This window comes from Saimiri boliviensis, chromosome 1, assembly GCF_048565385.1.
Source record: "Saimiri boliviensis isolate mSaiBol1 chromosome 1, mSaiBol1.pri, whole genome shotgun sequence".
Lineage (NCBI taxonomy): Eukaryota > Metazoa > Chordata > Mammalia > Primates > Cebidae > Saimiri > Saimiri boliviensis.
The window spans coordinates 260543184-260558822 of record NC_133449.1 but is presented as its reverse complement, the minus strand read 5'-3'; the positions used below and the strand labels follow the sequence as shown (position 1 = coordinate 260558822).

The window sequence follows — 15639 nt, the reverse complement described above, 5'->3', positions numbered from 1 at the left end:
AAATACTGCATGAGAATTGCACTGTGGTAGGCCACAAAGTTCCAAAGAACAAATAAGATGGCTTGGGGTTTTGAGAAACTTGAATACTGTGAGCTTCCAGTGAAAGAGAAGGTGTGGCATCCCTACTCTGTCATTGACAAACTCGACTGCACTGCAGGCCTCTCATTAAAACATTTCAGAGAAGAAAAAATAATAAAATGTACATGTTCTGAGATGTGCTGTAGAGTAGAGATGGAAAATAAAATGTTCAGGTGCCTCCATTCCCTTCTGTGAGAATGGGAGACATGGGGTTTCAAACAGGATTTGTTTTTCTTACTTTTTCATAACTCTTTTCATGTCTTAAACTTAGCTCTGTCAGTTCTATGAAGGCATTAGCTGCATCCGGACTACTTCATCCTTGGAAATATGTACTAACAACTCCCTTTGTTGGGTTTCTGTGGTAGAAAAATAGGAAATTTATTAAATTTAGTGAGTTAAGATACGAGCTTCCCACATACAAAAATAAAATAAATTAAAATGTCCATAATTTTTATAGAATTGAATGCCATATCTTTAAGATATAATAACCTAAAGAAATAAACTGAAATATAGTGACTTATGTACAACAATGTTCATCATACTGTGACTTATAACAGTATAAAATTGAACATTATACACAAGTCCTACTGTATAAAATTAGACAAATAAATTTGACCTCTCCATTTCCAGCTACTGAGAATCAGGTTTGAAGATATTAAAGGATACAGAAAAATGTTCAATTTTGTATACTACTGTTGAATAAATAGAAAGCAAATTGTAAGATAATATAAACTAAAATATAAATACTATACATGTTCATTAAAAATCTGGAAAACATGCCCTTTACATTTTTATTTAAAAGTAATTAACTCTAATTATGGGTGAATTCTGTTTTCTACTTCATATGTCTGTGATTTCCAAATGTTTGACAATAGAAATGTTCTATTTTTTCCTTACTGAAAAAAATTGCTGGCTGGGTGTGGTTGCTCATCCCTGTAATCCCAGCATTTTGGGAGGCTGAGGCAGGTGGATTGCTTGAGCCCAGGACCAGCCTGGACAACATGGTAAAACTCCAACTCTACAAAAACAAAAACAAAAATTAGCCAGACATGGTGGTGTAGTCTCAACTACTTGGGTGGATGAAGTGGCAGGATTGCTTAAGCACAGAAGGTCAAGATAGCAGTGAGCTGCGATCACATCAGTGCACTCCAGCCTGAGCCACCAAGTAAGAGATGTCATCTCAGAAAAAAAAGGTTGTTTTCCTATTATTGAATTCTTGATGTATTATAGATACAAGTCTTATCAAATATGTGTTTTGCAAATATTTCCTCCATTCTATGGCTTGTGTTTTCATTTTCATTTTCTTAATACTGTCTTCTGAAGAGTAGAAATTTTTAATTTCAATAAAACAGAATTTATAAACTTTTTTTTAAAGGTTAGGATTTCAGTGTTATATCTAAGAAATCCTAGCCCAAGCTTACAAATAATTTTTCCAGAATTTTTATAAAAGTTTATAATTTTAAGTTTTATATTCAGCCCTATGATGCATTTGAGTAAATTTTTGTATATTTTCCTTTAAATTTCTTTAATTTATAGTAGTCTCTTTGGTTTTTAGTTTTGCTTCTTATGATATTTACTTTTTTTAAGAAGCATTCAGAACAATTGTCTGGCATAATATCCAACATGTTGGCTGTGGTGTTAAACTGGTTTCTCATGCTTAGGTTCAAGTTAAACATTTCTGGCAAAATTAATCTACAGAAGTTATGTGCTTAATGCATGACATCAGAGGACATTAAAATAAACTCATATTGATATTTTTAATTCAAATTTAATATTACATAGTTTTTTCCTTAACTATTCAAATGTTATATTTATATTTCTTTATCCCTCGCAGTGAAAACCTTCGTTCCTCTTAGTAATATACTTATTTTGTATATTATAAATCAAACATTTTCAGAATTAAAATAATATTACAGCTAGCAATAAACTATTACGTAAAGCTTAATATTTCTTTACAGTTCTTTTATCTTTTATAATGAATTCTACTAAGATAAAACAATGTTTTCAAAAGTATGTGAATTAATTCCTCTCATTGCATAACTATATCATCCATTTAATATGCAGTTAGATTCATTTGTTTATCTTCATATTCAATTTTAGAGTTTGCTTTTCTATCCTTAGTTTTAGTTTTAACAATTTAGTTTTATTGTTTCAATATGTAGAGCATTTGCATAGCTCAAATCACAAATGATATTTGAAAAATTTTATCTTTTCACCCATTCTCATTTCTACCCAATGGATAACCATTTTTATTAGTTTCTATCTGCCATCTTCTACTTTTGTATTTGTACTTTGTTTTTGCAAAAGCAAACAACTTTGTGATATCTATTCTCCTTCATCTTTCTTTCTTATGCAAAGGTAGCATAGTATATACACCCTTTTGCACTTTGATTTTTTTTTTTCAGTTAAAAACACATTCTGGAAGTTACTTCATGACAGTTCACAGATATGCTCCTCATTCTTTTTTATGACTTCATAAAAATTCATTGTGTGGATGTACCACAGTTTATTCTACTCCTTTCACATAAATAGACATTGGGGTTATTTCTTATTTTACTATTACCTCACAATATAACATTCAATAGCTTCCATTTTGCCCATATATAGAGAGATACGTCTTCAGGATGAATTCCCAGAAATGGGATTGCTGGATCAAATGGTGATTGCATATATGGTTCTAATAGTTATTTTCACATTCATCTTTTTAGAAGCTAAACCATTTTGCACTGTCACCAGGAATATAATAGAGTGGCTGTTGCTTTTCAGAAAATAATTATTTAAATTAGATGCCCATGGAAGGCTCATCAATATGGGAGAGAAATTCTGAGAAAATGTATGCATTTATTTATTTATTTATTTATTTGACACAGAATCTTGCTCTGTCACCTAGACGAGTACAGTGGCACCATCTTGGCTCACGGCAACCTCTGCCTCCCGGGTTCAAGCCATTCTCTTGCCTCAGCCTCCTGAGTAGCTGGGATTACAGCTGTGAACCACCTTGACCAGCTAATTTTTGCATTTTTAGTAGAGATGGGGTTTAGTAGAGGTCAGGTTGGTCTCAAACTCCTGACCTCAAGTGATCCGCCCACCTCAATCTCCCAAAGTATTGGGATTACAGCCGTGAGTCACCATGCCCAACCTGAAATGTACTCATTTAAAGCAGCTGTAAACTGCTAGTAGATCATACAGAACTGAATATAGATGTGTGTAAAGATAACAAAGAAAAGTTGTGCATGTATGAAAGAAGACAATGTCTGTGGATGTGATTATCATCCTAGGAACTGACTTCCCACTCTTTTCCTGCCTTTTCACCTTCCCAGGCCAACTGCCTCTTAATCTTTCATCAGAACAGTGGACTTGTGGGATGAGAGGTGCATTTACTCCTGAACACTCCTTAGCTTGCCTGTCTCATGAGTGCTATCTTTGATGTTCCCAAAGCTTGTAAGTCATTTCTAGGATTGCTTAAGCAGAATCAGTGTCTGAATTCTCTATTTACCAATTCATTTTATGACCAACTTTCTAGAAATAGCTAGAGGGGCAGAGAGGAATCAGGCTGTATTCTTGTTAAAGTGAGTGTCAACGATTCAGATTTAAAGAGTATGAAACTCTCTCTTTCTAGTATATTGTCACAGAGGAAAGAAGGTCTGGGTATACAGCTGCCCTCTTAGGCAAATGCTGGGGAGATTGTTTCCAGATTATCTCTTAACCCTTCTTGGTTTTGTTCCCAGGGGAAGAGGACCAAGTTAGCTGACAGATGAGACAGAAAAATCTTCATTGACTGGGCTGGGCATTCAGGATGTAGGGGTTTTGCTTTGAAACTCTAGTTTGCATTACTTTTGGTCTTCCCAGAAGTGCTTGACTTCAGAGAGAGTATTTTCTTGTTGCTGAGAAAATATAGTGAAATCTTGTTTTGCCCCCATTATGAATAAATATCATAGTCTGCAGTCACAAAAAAAGCACATTGCACCTGGAAAGAACAGACAATCAAAATGAGCCATTCTGTCTGGCACAGGTCTCACGTAGATGAAACCTTGAGTCCCTTTTTCCAAGGTGCTGATTTTCTAACACAAATAAGTCTATCCCTGACATTTGCAGTACTGATACGCAACAACTTTGCAGATTTGGTAATTATATGATTATACGCCATTTTCTTTACCATTGACAGATTATTATAACCTTGGAAAATTTGTGGTTTTATAACTTAAATGTATATTTTTTATTTGATAAGATGTTCTTCCAACATCTGAAGTCTCTTGTAAAATTTTATTTGTAAAAATAATGTTTTCTTTGTCTTTTCACATGGCCTACTTCTCCCTTGCAGTAAATGCCTCAAGTTGCCATTTTCCGTGTTCTACATCCATGATTCAGGGTGGACAGGGTAGCAAAAGTGTCTACACAGTCAGAGACTCTGCAAGGCTAACCAAACAAATTTAACTAGGGATAAAATTGATACCTTATCTCATTTGATTCACTTCCTCGTATGAGCTGTTTGCCATAAACTGTAAGAGTCCCAGCACCAAATCTCACTTAGAACCTTTCTGAGGCTGAAGAAGTGGTCCGTTTGCTTTTTAATATTTCTCGCTTTTCTATTCCTATAGAAATTTCTATGTAGTGTATTAGTGGCTAATTCATTTTAGATAAATATTGTTTTCTCCAAACTTCTCTTTTAAAATAAACTAGGCCTGAAAACAAATTGAGTTAATAAAATGTTTCTGTTTGACAGAATTCACCTTCCATAATGGAAGGGAAAGCATAAGAGCCCTGGGTACCTAGGAAAATGGGGACAAGGGAAACTGGGGGCACATCATCACATATTTTACAATTTTGCAATACTTGGTGTCTACACCAACTGGATCTCACAATGTGCATGGTGGGTTAGAAGGCCCTTTTGCTGGTAGGTTTTTCAACTCTGACACCATGGACTTGTTCTGGGATTTTGAAATAAAAAGGAAACTAAAGCACCCAATTGATTGAAGAACTCTATCAATGAAAGGCATGGCCTAGGCTCCAATCAGTTTTCCCAGTGAATATAGAAAGGTATTCTGCCCTCGCTTTAAATATTTATTGAAACAGAAGGTTTCCTGAGCAGTGCAGACTGTCTTTCTGTTGAGTGTTGCTCTTTGCTGGCATTCCTAAGGAACTGGTGATGTGTGAGAATGAGGCTGTTTTTCAACACCTCTCATAATTTTTCCATGTTCTAAAAACAGTTGTCTAGACTGTTAGTTTCCACCATGCCTGGCCACATTGTCCCAGCCTGAGAGAACTCCTTGGGAGCCCACAATGAACATGACAATTTTACATTTCACTTTTACAAGCCATCCACTCTTGCACTTGTGTGAACATCATTGGAATCAGTGGGCAAGTCAGTGTTTTGCTTTATAGACTCAGTCTTAACAGAAAAAAGGGAAGAAAGAAAATTAGGTCTTTCCAGTGAGAATATTTGGTCTAATTAGACACTGAATTAACAAAAGTCAGTGAATTTGGGGGTATCATCTGAGAAATCATTTAATAATGAGCATATTGCTTGAATAGCTTGAAGTCAGTTAAATGAAACAGATAGAGCTTACCATTAATTCCTTGGTCCTGAAATAACAGTAAGGAAAATAAAAAGAAACATGACACTTCAAACTCTATAATCTTCAAACCAAACTCATCATTTTTGCCATATGACCTTTTCCACCTCCCACATTCTGTAGCTCAAGAAACAGCACTGTCATTTACCCAGTTTAAGACAGAACCTGCACACCATCACTTCCTTCTGTCATCCTAATGTATAATCTCAATTAACTAACCTTCTTAGAATCTTTCAGATTCATTCCCTGCTCTTCATAATTCTTTGCTGTATCCCTGATGGAAGCCACCATCATGTCTTACGTGGATATTGCAATAGTCTTAAGAGTAGTTTCTTTCTACTCTCATTCTTGTTTAGTTATCCACATTCCTCCTCCAAACTATCCATTCATAATGCAGCCAGAATGATGTCTCTAAAATATAGTATGATCACATTTCTCTTTTGAAATATTTTAATACTTCCATTCATTCAGTGAATGAACTCTAAAATGCCTTAGCATATCTAATGATGCTCTCCTATAGCCACATCTGTGGTCCTATACAGCCACTATCTGCACACACAGTGAATATTGTGCCATTTTACACTTCATGTTTTCCAGTTCAAACATAGAATAACCTTACAACACCCTACCATGGTTTTTGTGGTGTTTCAGTTCAATGCCTGACATGTTACTGAGGTGTTGAACCTGTCTTTCTAGTCTGGCTGTGCCAGGACTTCAATGTTCTCAGCACTTCTGAATCACTAGAGTCTCTGTTCCATTCTCCACTCTTTTGTAAGCCTCACACAATTCATCTTGCTCATGTGAAGCCCCATCCTTGGTCAAGAACTTATGCAGAACTCCTCCTACCCCCATTTCTGTGTAGACTCTACAGTCACCTCTTCTCTGGAGATCCCAGCTGCTACAACTTCCTCAAGTCAGCAACACCATCTTGTTTTGCTAATTCCTGCTTGCTGGGTTGCAGTACAAATGGTCCTAGGCAGGGAGATGGGACAAATGTGAGATTCCCTTTGGTAGTTTCCATTCTTTCAAAGACTTCAGTCATATATAGCCTTTTGTCTAGTTTTACATGTATATATTGTAGATGGGCTAGTCCCGTACCCATTACAACTTATTAATCAAAACCAAGAGGTGATGGGCAGTTTTTTGTAATGACTGTAATATGCTTTAGGTAAACAGGCCTATGACATATTTAAATTAGAAACTTGTAGAGTTTAATTCCACTTTGTTTTCTATAAGACTTATCTGAGAGTCCTTATCAATACAACTTGAATTTAGGAAGATATCATAGAGGTTCCTGAAGCATTCTGAAAGAATTTTATTTTTCAAATTCTGAACATTTTAGAATTTTATCCATAGTTTCTCTAGGATTGCTTATCTTCTTTTGCCTTTCTATTTTCCTTTTTACCTTCATTTTTCCCCTTGTCCTTTTAGTTAACAAATCTCATGTAGTAGTATGAACCTGGCATTATTCTAAATGCTTAATAGATATTTATTTAATTTTCAAGCACAATGGATGAAGTAAAAACCAGAGTGGTAGTTGCAAAGGAAGCATTCCTTCTTTAACATTTTTTTCTTCTATAAAATAAAATAGTTTGTATTGTCCCCTTCCCCTGCTTCTTTTTAAGTCTGTTTGAGAATAGTGAAAAAAATCTCCTGTAAACCTTTTTTGAAAAAATGTAGAACAATTACAAGCAACTTCTTTTTGGTGAAATCTTAGGCAATTAACTCCTTTTTATGCTTTACTTTGTCCTTTGGAGACTTGGAAAAATTATTCCTATTCCTCATGTGAGTAATTTCAATACAGGATAAAACTTTGTCAATTTTTATTTCTTTTTAAAAACTTCCAAACTAGACAGATCTGGTGATCCAAGTTACAGTTCAAGTTGTAGTTACTTAGGAAAAAATGTCTTTTGAATATAGGACAAATTCAACTATTTATAAGAGCCTGCCTTTTTTAATGTTACTTTTTTATAACTCTGGAATTGCAATGGAAATGCCCCAAGAGAAGTGTGAAAACATGACTGCCAGTGTCCAGACAATCTGCTCTAAAAAGTGGAGTCAGTTGAGGGAAAACCAGACGAAACAAAATCATTGCCACCATTCTCTCTTATGTTCTACAGTTAAAGCACCCAGTGTTTGCATGTTTTTTTTCTTTATTAGGAAGATACTCTCTTCAGAGTATATGGCATGCTAGTTCCCAAAGAAGAGTGATAGAAAATCATTTCATCTACAGCAGCGAGGACACCAAGATGTAAGGGGACATTCCAGCCTTGACTTTGGCCTTTGCAGTGCAGACATCCACAAATGGCAGTCCCAAAATATAGGTTTTTGCTGTGACTGTAAAGCCTCATTCCTGGTCCATGCATATTGTTGAGACATTTATAAATTAATTAATGGGCATATTGTTACCCTAGATAAAATGGAAAATATTTCTTATGTAAGACCTGCTCTAGGGGTGGTCTTCTTCTTTCTTGGACTGGAATATTTATATGCCCATCAAAGTGAATATGCCTTTTTGGAGAGCCAGAGATGGTCCTCACAGGGGAGTTGGGATCGTTGTTCACATACAAACACCACCTTAGGACCCACTCTCATGCTTTTCTCACTGCCTGGGACACTCCTCCTCCTCACTCCTCATGGCTCATATTCTCAGATCTCCATTTAAAGGCCACCTCCTTGTAGGTGCCTCCCTAAATTACCCAAATTCAAATGGATCTTCCAGATATGTTCTCTCTTAGCCCTGTGTTCTTGTCCTATGAAACACTTGTCACACTATGCAAATATGTTATTTTTGTTTGTTTATTGGCATATTGCTTGTTTCTTCCACTAGACTACATGCTCTATGAAACCAAGAACTATTTCTGTTTGACAAACCACAGCACATATGATTTCTAATATAGATACTGGCCCATAGTGGGCATTCAGTAAATACTTGTTTGCAGAATGAATGACCACCTTTTCTCTACCTGCACCCCCATTGGGGATATGACAGCCATGCAGAGAGAGCTTCAACAGCCAGACAGAGGAGAAGGCAAATTCATCTAATTCAAACCTATGTAGAAGACTTATAACAGCACCCTATGGAAAGGGTCACAAATATGTAGGATAAACAGTGAAAAGTGAGGTTGACTTCGGCAACCAACTAAAGAAAGCAGAACCTCACACAAGCCACATTTACCAAGGCACCTGGTATAAACCCAGAGGAAAGGGCAGGGCTTTTATTGCTCATTTTTTACAAACTAAGGTTTTTTAAAAATTGAGGTTTTTATATACTGGTATTAATATTGTCCTCCCTGTGAGTGGGATGATGAAAGTAACCAGTACACAACAAAGTAATACCAAAGAAATTCAGCCTACTGGGATAAGAGCTTCCAGAGCTAAGGCACAGAGAAAGTCACCTTGACACCTTCTGTCAGCCAAGTGGGGAAATACTTGTCTGAGTAAGTAGGCTCAAATGAAAATTGAGTATTCAACTAAAAGAGTGTATTAAACAAAAATATCTCACCATTTTTTCAGTGTAACAGGGAACTTTTGGAACCAATATGCCCAATTCTAATCCATGTGGCAAAGAAATTTTATCTGGTGGGCTAAGTCTGACCTATTGGCTATGGCTGCCCAGAGTGCTAGATTGTAAAAGCTTTTTGTGTTTGTTTTGTTTGATATTTTTATTTTAAAGGAATATTTCATAGAAGTTAAAAAACAATTTTTCCTCCTTAATTTGTATCCCCAAAGGGCACTGGTTCTTCCCACTGAGATATATTCATCCTCCCTTTTTAGATAAACAACTGAACAATATTCCATATAAACCCAGGCTGGGTTATAGTCCTCATATGCCATGAATAGGCTCCAAATCTTAGTGTAGGGCAATCATCTGTCATATTGAGTACATTTAATCAGGCGCTCCTAAATATTAATTTTCTATTAACAAGATAAAAGTTGAAGCATTGACAAAGGAATTTACATAAATTTCATAAGGTTCATATTGTTTATGTCTAAAAAATGAAAAGGATTTTTCCATAAAATCTGAAAAAAATATTTTGAGTATATTAGATAATGTACGGTATATTGCAGAAATGATGTTACTGGTAACATTGTATGTAATTAGTAATTAACTAATTAATTAAGTTTTTAATTTTTGTTCTTGTGGCTCATCACAATTAATTAATTGTTGTATACAAATTAACTTATTAACAAATTAATTCATTAATTATTAAATACATATAATGCCTCTGCTTTAAACTTGTTGGTGCTATACCATTGTCGATAAAATTAAAGCTCAATCAAGTGCCTTAAGATGGCTTACAAGACCTATTTTCATCTACTAATTTCTACCTCCCTAACTTCATATCTCCTTTGTCTTGCACCATAATCACCAAAAATACCAAATCGCTAATAATTCCCACCTCATCAACCATTCTTTGCTTCCTTAACGTTGGCCATGTGGCTCCCTCTGATTGGAATGACTCCTTTTTCCTTTTTTGCCTGATAATTTGAATTTATCCTTAATTAGCCCTTCCTAATACCACATCTCCAATTATGCATGGTAGGTACTCCTCCTTTATATCATAAATTGCTGAGTTTCTGTCTTTATCACTATGCAAATAAGTGTAAGTATTTTATATATGAATCTCTCTCTCTGTAACATAGGCACTTCTCAAGGTAGTAAGCAGTGTATCGTTACCCTTTGTATACTCAGTGCCATATCATTGCCAGTGTTTGACTCATTAGAGGTGCACAGGAAATGTTAGCTAGTTGAATAAAGTAATGAATAGAGTAAAGTCATCATTTCAGATAATGAAGGTGAAAAGTACACAGTAATTCATGGTGGTAAGCCACAAGAACAAAAAACAAAACATTACATGATTACTTACTTACTACACAGCTTATGGTAAAAATAAGATGAGAAAATCTGTATGCAGATCATAGAAGAAAACTGCAGCTGCTTTGGTGTCACTTTGGTTCCTTGATTCACCCTCCTTTTCTCTATACTGCCGCCACGTCATTGTCCTTCCTTCCATGAGTTCTTCTCTGGTAATCAGATCATCATTTCACGACCACCATTTTTCACAGCTAACTTTGCTTCTTCTCAACATTTATACAGTTTTCTATTTATGCTATTGGCTTGATATTTAAGTATAACCTTGAACTCTTAGACATCTTTTCTGTGTCCTGTTTAATGAAAACCAATAAAACCATGTTTCTGATACATTTGTTTCCTCTATAATATCTGGTAGTAAGTCTCAACAGATGGGGAATGTGTTACAAATATGTAACATATTCATTATGAGAATCAGGAAATCTGGGGAAAAATCCTGAGCTTTGAGACCTTGGGCAAATTATTTAACTTCTGTAATCTTCACCTCTGTGGCATGTAACAAAGTGGATGCAGGGAGAGCTTGAGATCATGTCTGTGTAGTGCTTCATCAACTGTGAATTGCCCTTCAAATGATAAGTAATTATCTTAGCTCGTTTTCTGTTGCTGTAACTGAACACTTGAGACTGGGTAATTTATAAAGAAAATAATGTTATTTCTTACAATTTTGGAGACTACAAAGTTCAAGGTTGAGAGGCTGCATCTGCTGAGGGACTTTTTGCTGGTGAAAACATTCTGGAGAGTCCCAAAACATCACAGGGCATCAGTGTGTTCCCTTGTGATGACTTTGCTTAAAAACTATTGAATTAAGATTTCACCTTTTTTATAACACAGAACTCTGACCCAAAGAGTCATTATCAAATCCTCCCATGAACATTAGGGAGTTTTAAAAATGAAAGCAGGACCAAAATCCAGCTGGTTTTGAGTCTCAGAGCAGAGGGAAGTGATACTTTCAGAGAAATGGAGTTGAATCTTAAAAAGTTAAATACAGTGGCCAACTGTATCACTAAAACTGCTTCTTTATTAGAATTTTCTCCCTGATCTGGAAATAGTAAGGGCCCTGACATAAGTTAGCCAGAACATTATTTATAGTTATTTGTTTAATTAAAAATGAGGGAAAAGCAATTCTACCACTGCATGCAATATTTTGGTAGGGATTTTCTGCTTAAAAACAAACCACATGCACTTTATTTGGACTTACTTTCAAGAAAATGTTTGGAAAGAAACTTACCAAAAGGGACATAATGTTTTCTTCCATCACTCCTAAAAATAGTAGAGCTCTAAACTTTCTTTTTTTATTCCAAGATAAAAATGTTAACAGATATATACAAGTCACAAGCAGGTTTTGAGATTTTTCTGAGGTTGTTTTTGTTTGTTTGTTTATTAATATGAGAGAGAGAAGAGGAAAGAAGAGAGAAATTTGGTACTTTTCTCAGCAGTGATTTAGTGTTGTGCCTTCTTCCCATTCTTTGGCTTACAGTTTGGAAAAGGGAAAAGCAGCTAGCCAGGAGGACTTGCCACCCAATTCCATTCATAGCAGCAGTTACTGTAGACCCCAGGTAAGAGAAATTTTTATTTCTATGCTGACTGTTTGTATTAGTCCATTCTCATGCTGCTATAAAGACCTGCCTAGGGTGGTGTGGTGGCTCATGCCTCTAATCCCAGCACTTTGGGAGGCTGAGGCGGGTGGATCACATTAGGTCAGGAGTTCGAGATCAGTCTAGCTAACATGGTGAAACCCTGTCTCCATTGAAAACAAAAACATTAGTCAGGCATGGTGCCATGTGCCTGTAATCCCAGCTGCTTGGGAGGCTGAGGCAGGAGAGTCACTTGAATCCGGGAGACAGAGGTTGCAGTGAGTTGAGATTGTACCACTGCACTCCAGCGTGGGTGACAGAGTGAGACTCCCTCTCCGTCCCAAAATAAAAAAGAACCACCTGAGACCGGGTAATTTATAAAGGAAACAGTTTTAATTGATTCACAGTTTCACAGGGCTGGGTGGGGAGGCCTCGGGAAACTTGCATTTGTGGCAGAAGGAAAAGCAAAACATGTCCTACTCATGGCAGCAGAAAAGGGAAGTGCAGGGCAAAAGAGGGAAAAGCCCTTTTGCCCTGCACCATATGTGACACTAAAACAGCAAACTACTGATAGCAAAAAACCATCAATGCAACAATAAAAAAAAAAAAAACTACCTAGTTAAAAGTAGGCAAAATGCCTAAAGAAATATGTCATTAAAGAAGATACTAGGTTGGTGCAAAAACAATTTTGGCTTTGCAATTACTTTTAATGGCAAAAACCACAATTATTTTTGCACCAACCTCATATAAAGATGTCAAATACAAAAGATGCTCAACCTCATGTGTCATTAGGGAAGTGCAAATTGAAATGACAATGAGATACCACTACCCACCTATTAGAATGACCAAACTCCAAATCACTGAAACACCAAATACCGGTGAGGATGTGGAGCAACAGGAACTGTCATTGATCACTAATAGGAATGCAAAATGATACAACTGCTTTGGAAGACAGTTTTGTGGTTTCTTATAAAACTAAAATATTATTCCCTTATGATCCAGCAATAGTGCGTGTTGGTATTTATCCAGATTAGTTGAAAACCTAGGTCCACACAGAACCTACACACTAATGTTTATAGAAGCTTTATTCATAATTGCCAATAATTGAAAGCAACCGAGATATCCTTCAATAAGTAAATGAATAAACTGTGATACATTCAGACAATGAAATATTATTTAATGCTGAAATGAAATGAACTATCAAGCCACAAAAAAACATGGAGGAAAGTAAAATCCGCCTTACAAAGTAAAGAAATCAATCCGACTTCAATTATGTGACATTCTGGAAAAAAGCAAAACTATATAGACAGTAAATAATTAGTGGTTGCCAGGAACTAGGGGTTGGGCGATATGGGACAGGATAAATAGGTGGAGCACAGGGTATTCTTAAGGCAATGAAATTATTCTGTATGCTGTTTTAATGGTGGATACATGACATTTGTCAAAGCCCATAGAACTGTACAATACAAAAAATATGAGCCCTAATGTAAACTATTCTCTTTAATAATAACATATTTGCTTTGGTTGATTGATTGTAACAAATGTACCACACTAATGCAAGATGCGAAAAATAGGGAAGACTGGTGTTACTATTGGAGGTTTGGGAGTAAATGGGAACTACCTGTATTTTCCACTCGTTTTTTTGTAAGTCTAAAACTGTTCCAAAAAATAAACTCTATTAATAACATATTTTTTTAAAAGGCCAGGGCTTGAAAAATTATAATGGGGCATAATTAGGAGCCTTCTCCACCCACTTTTGAGGATCATGTAAATGTTCCACATCCTAGTGGAAAGGGAGGGGCCCAGTAACAATAAACATTCACTTTTCTACACGTCTCTCACAATAAAGGCTTTACCAGATTCAACTGTGTTGAAAGAAAAGAAATACATACTCTATCGAGTTTATAATATATTCATGTCTACTACAGATGAGTTTAGGTTTTCCATCCCTTTTGTCATTTATTCTTGGACACTGGGGTTTTCATTTGTATTTTTACAATATTTTAAAAGTATTCTTTCTGGTTCATTTATTTTTTAAGGTATTATTGGTTACTTCAATTTTTTATTTATAATTGAGTAAATGTGTACTTTCTTTTTTTCTGGAATAGTCATTTTATTTTTCTTCTAAAGCAATATATTGCCTTCAGTTGATTGATTCATTTTACTATTTTCTTTTTAAATTTAATCTATTTTATCCTTTTATTATTTACTCTCCTATGCTTTTCTTAACCTAAATTTTGTTACACATTAGTTTAATATTTAAATCACTTAATAATATTTTTTTCTTTAGTAATATGCATGTCTAAGACTAAATATTTTCTTTTGAACTAAGGAGTGTGATATTTATTATTTTCTTTGCCAAATTATCTAGTTATGCTATATCTTTGTTTTAATTTTTTCTTTGATTTAGAAGTTATTTTAAAATATTTTGTGTTTAATTTCCTCCGTAATTTTCTGGTCTTTATATTATTTTCTACTTTTGACACATAATATACTGAAAAAAAATGTTTCATATAATTTCTACTTTGGGGGTAAAGGCCGCTTAAAGGCAGAATCCTGAGGCCTCCCCATTCTAGGCCGCAGTTCCTAGATGACATTTCTAGACATACCTTGAGCTAGAATGGAATCTGCTACCTTGAAAGAAAGAACTCAGTCCTGGCGACATGCATCACCTGCTCACTAAATACCTGTTGAGCCCTAAATAATCAGGAGTAGTAGCTGGGTAGTACCTACCATAGGCCTTGGGTGAGACTCTGAGACATGCTGGCTTCAGGTAGGACCCAGTACATTCCCAGCTGAGGTAGTGTATTAATGGCTGTTCTTGCATTGTCATAAAGAAATATCTGAAACTGGGTGATTTAGACAGAAAAGAGTTTTGCTTGCCTTACAGTTCTGCAGGCTGTACAGAAAGCATGGCACCAGTATTAGCTCGGCTTCTGGAAGGCCTCAGGCAGCTTTTGCTCATGGTAGAAGGTGAAGAGGGAGCTGTACATCAAATGATAGAAGCAGGAGGAAGTGAGTGGTGGGGAGGTGCCAGACGCTTTTTAAATGACCAGATCTCACAAGAACTCACTCACTATTGTGATAACAGCACCAAGAGGATAGTGCTAAACTATTCATGAGATATCTGCCCCCATGATGCAATCACCTCTCACCAGGCCCCACCTCCAACATTGGGGATTACATATAATTCAACATGAGATTACATATAATTCATGGGGATTACATATAATTCATGGGGATTATATATATATATATATATATATATATATATATATATATATATAATGTGTATATATATATATATATATATACACACACACACATATAATTCAACATGAGATATATATATATTCTTCCTTTCAATGTGGTTTGCTGCCTCCATCCCCCCATCACCTATATCTGGCATTTATCCCCATGTTATCACTCCTCAATATCCCTACCCACTGCTGTCCCTCCCCTATTCTCCCTAAACAGATCCCAGTGTGTGATGCTCCCCTCCCTGTGTCCATGTGTTCTCATTCTTCAACATGCAGTG

At 35.7% G+C, this 15639-nt stretch overlaps 1 long non-coding RNA gene across 1 annotated transcript; it reads right to left on the bottom strand.

Annotated features, from left to right (window-relative positions):
- Positions 1 to 2486: 2486 nt before the first annotated feature.
- On the bottom strand, positions 2487 to 11376 carry LOC104651034 (uncharacterized). The gene is made up of 4 exons (XR_744590.3): positions 11188 to 11376; positions 6498 to 6623; positions 5953 to 6062; positions 2487 to 4045 (listed from the first exon to the last, which is right to left on the bottom strand). It is a non-coding gene; the product is annotated as an uncharacterized LOC104651034 (long non-coding RNA).
- Between the last annotated feature and the right edge of the window lie 4263 nt (positions 11377 to 15639).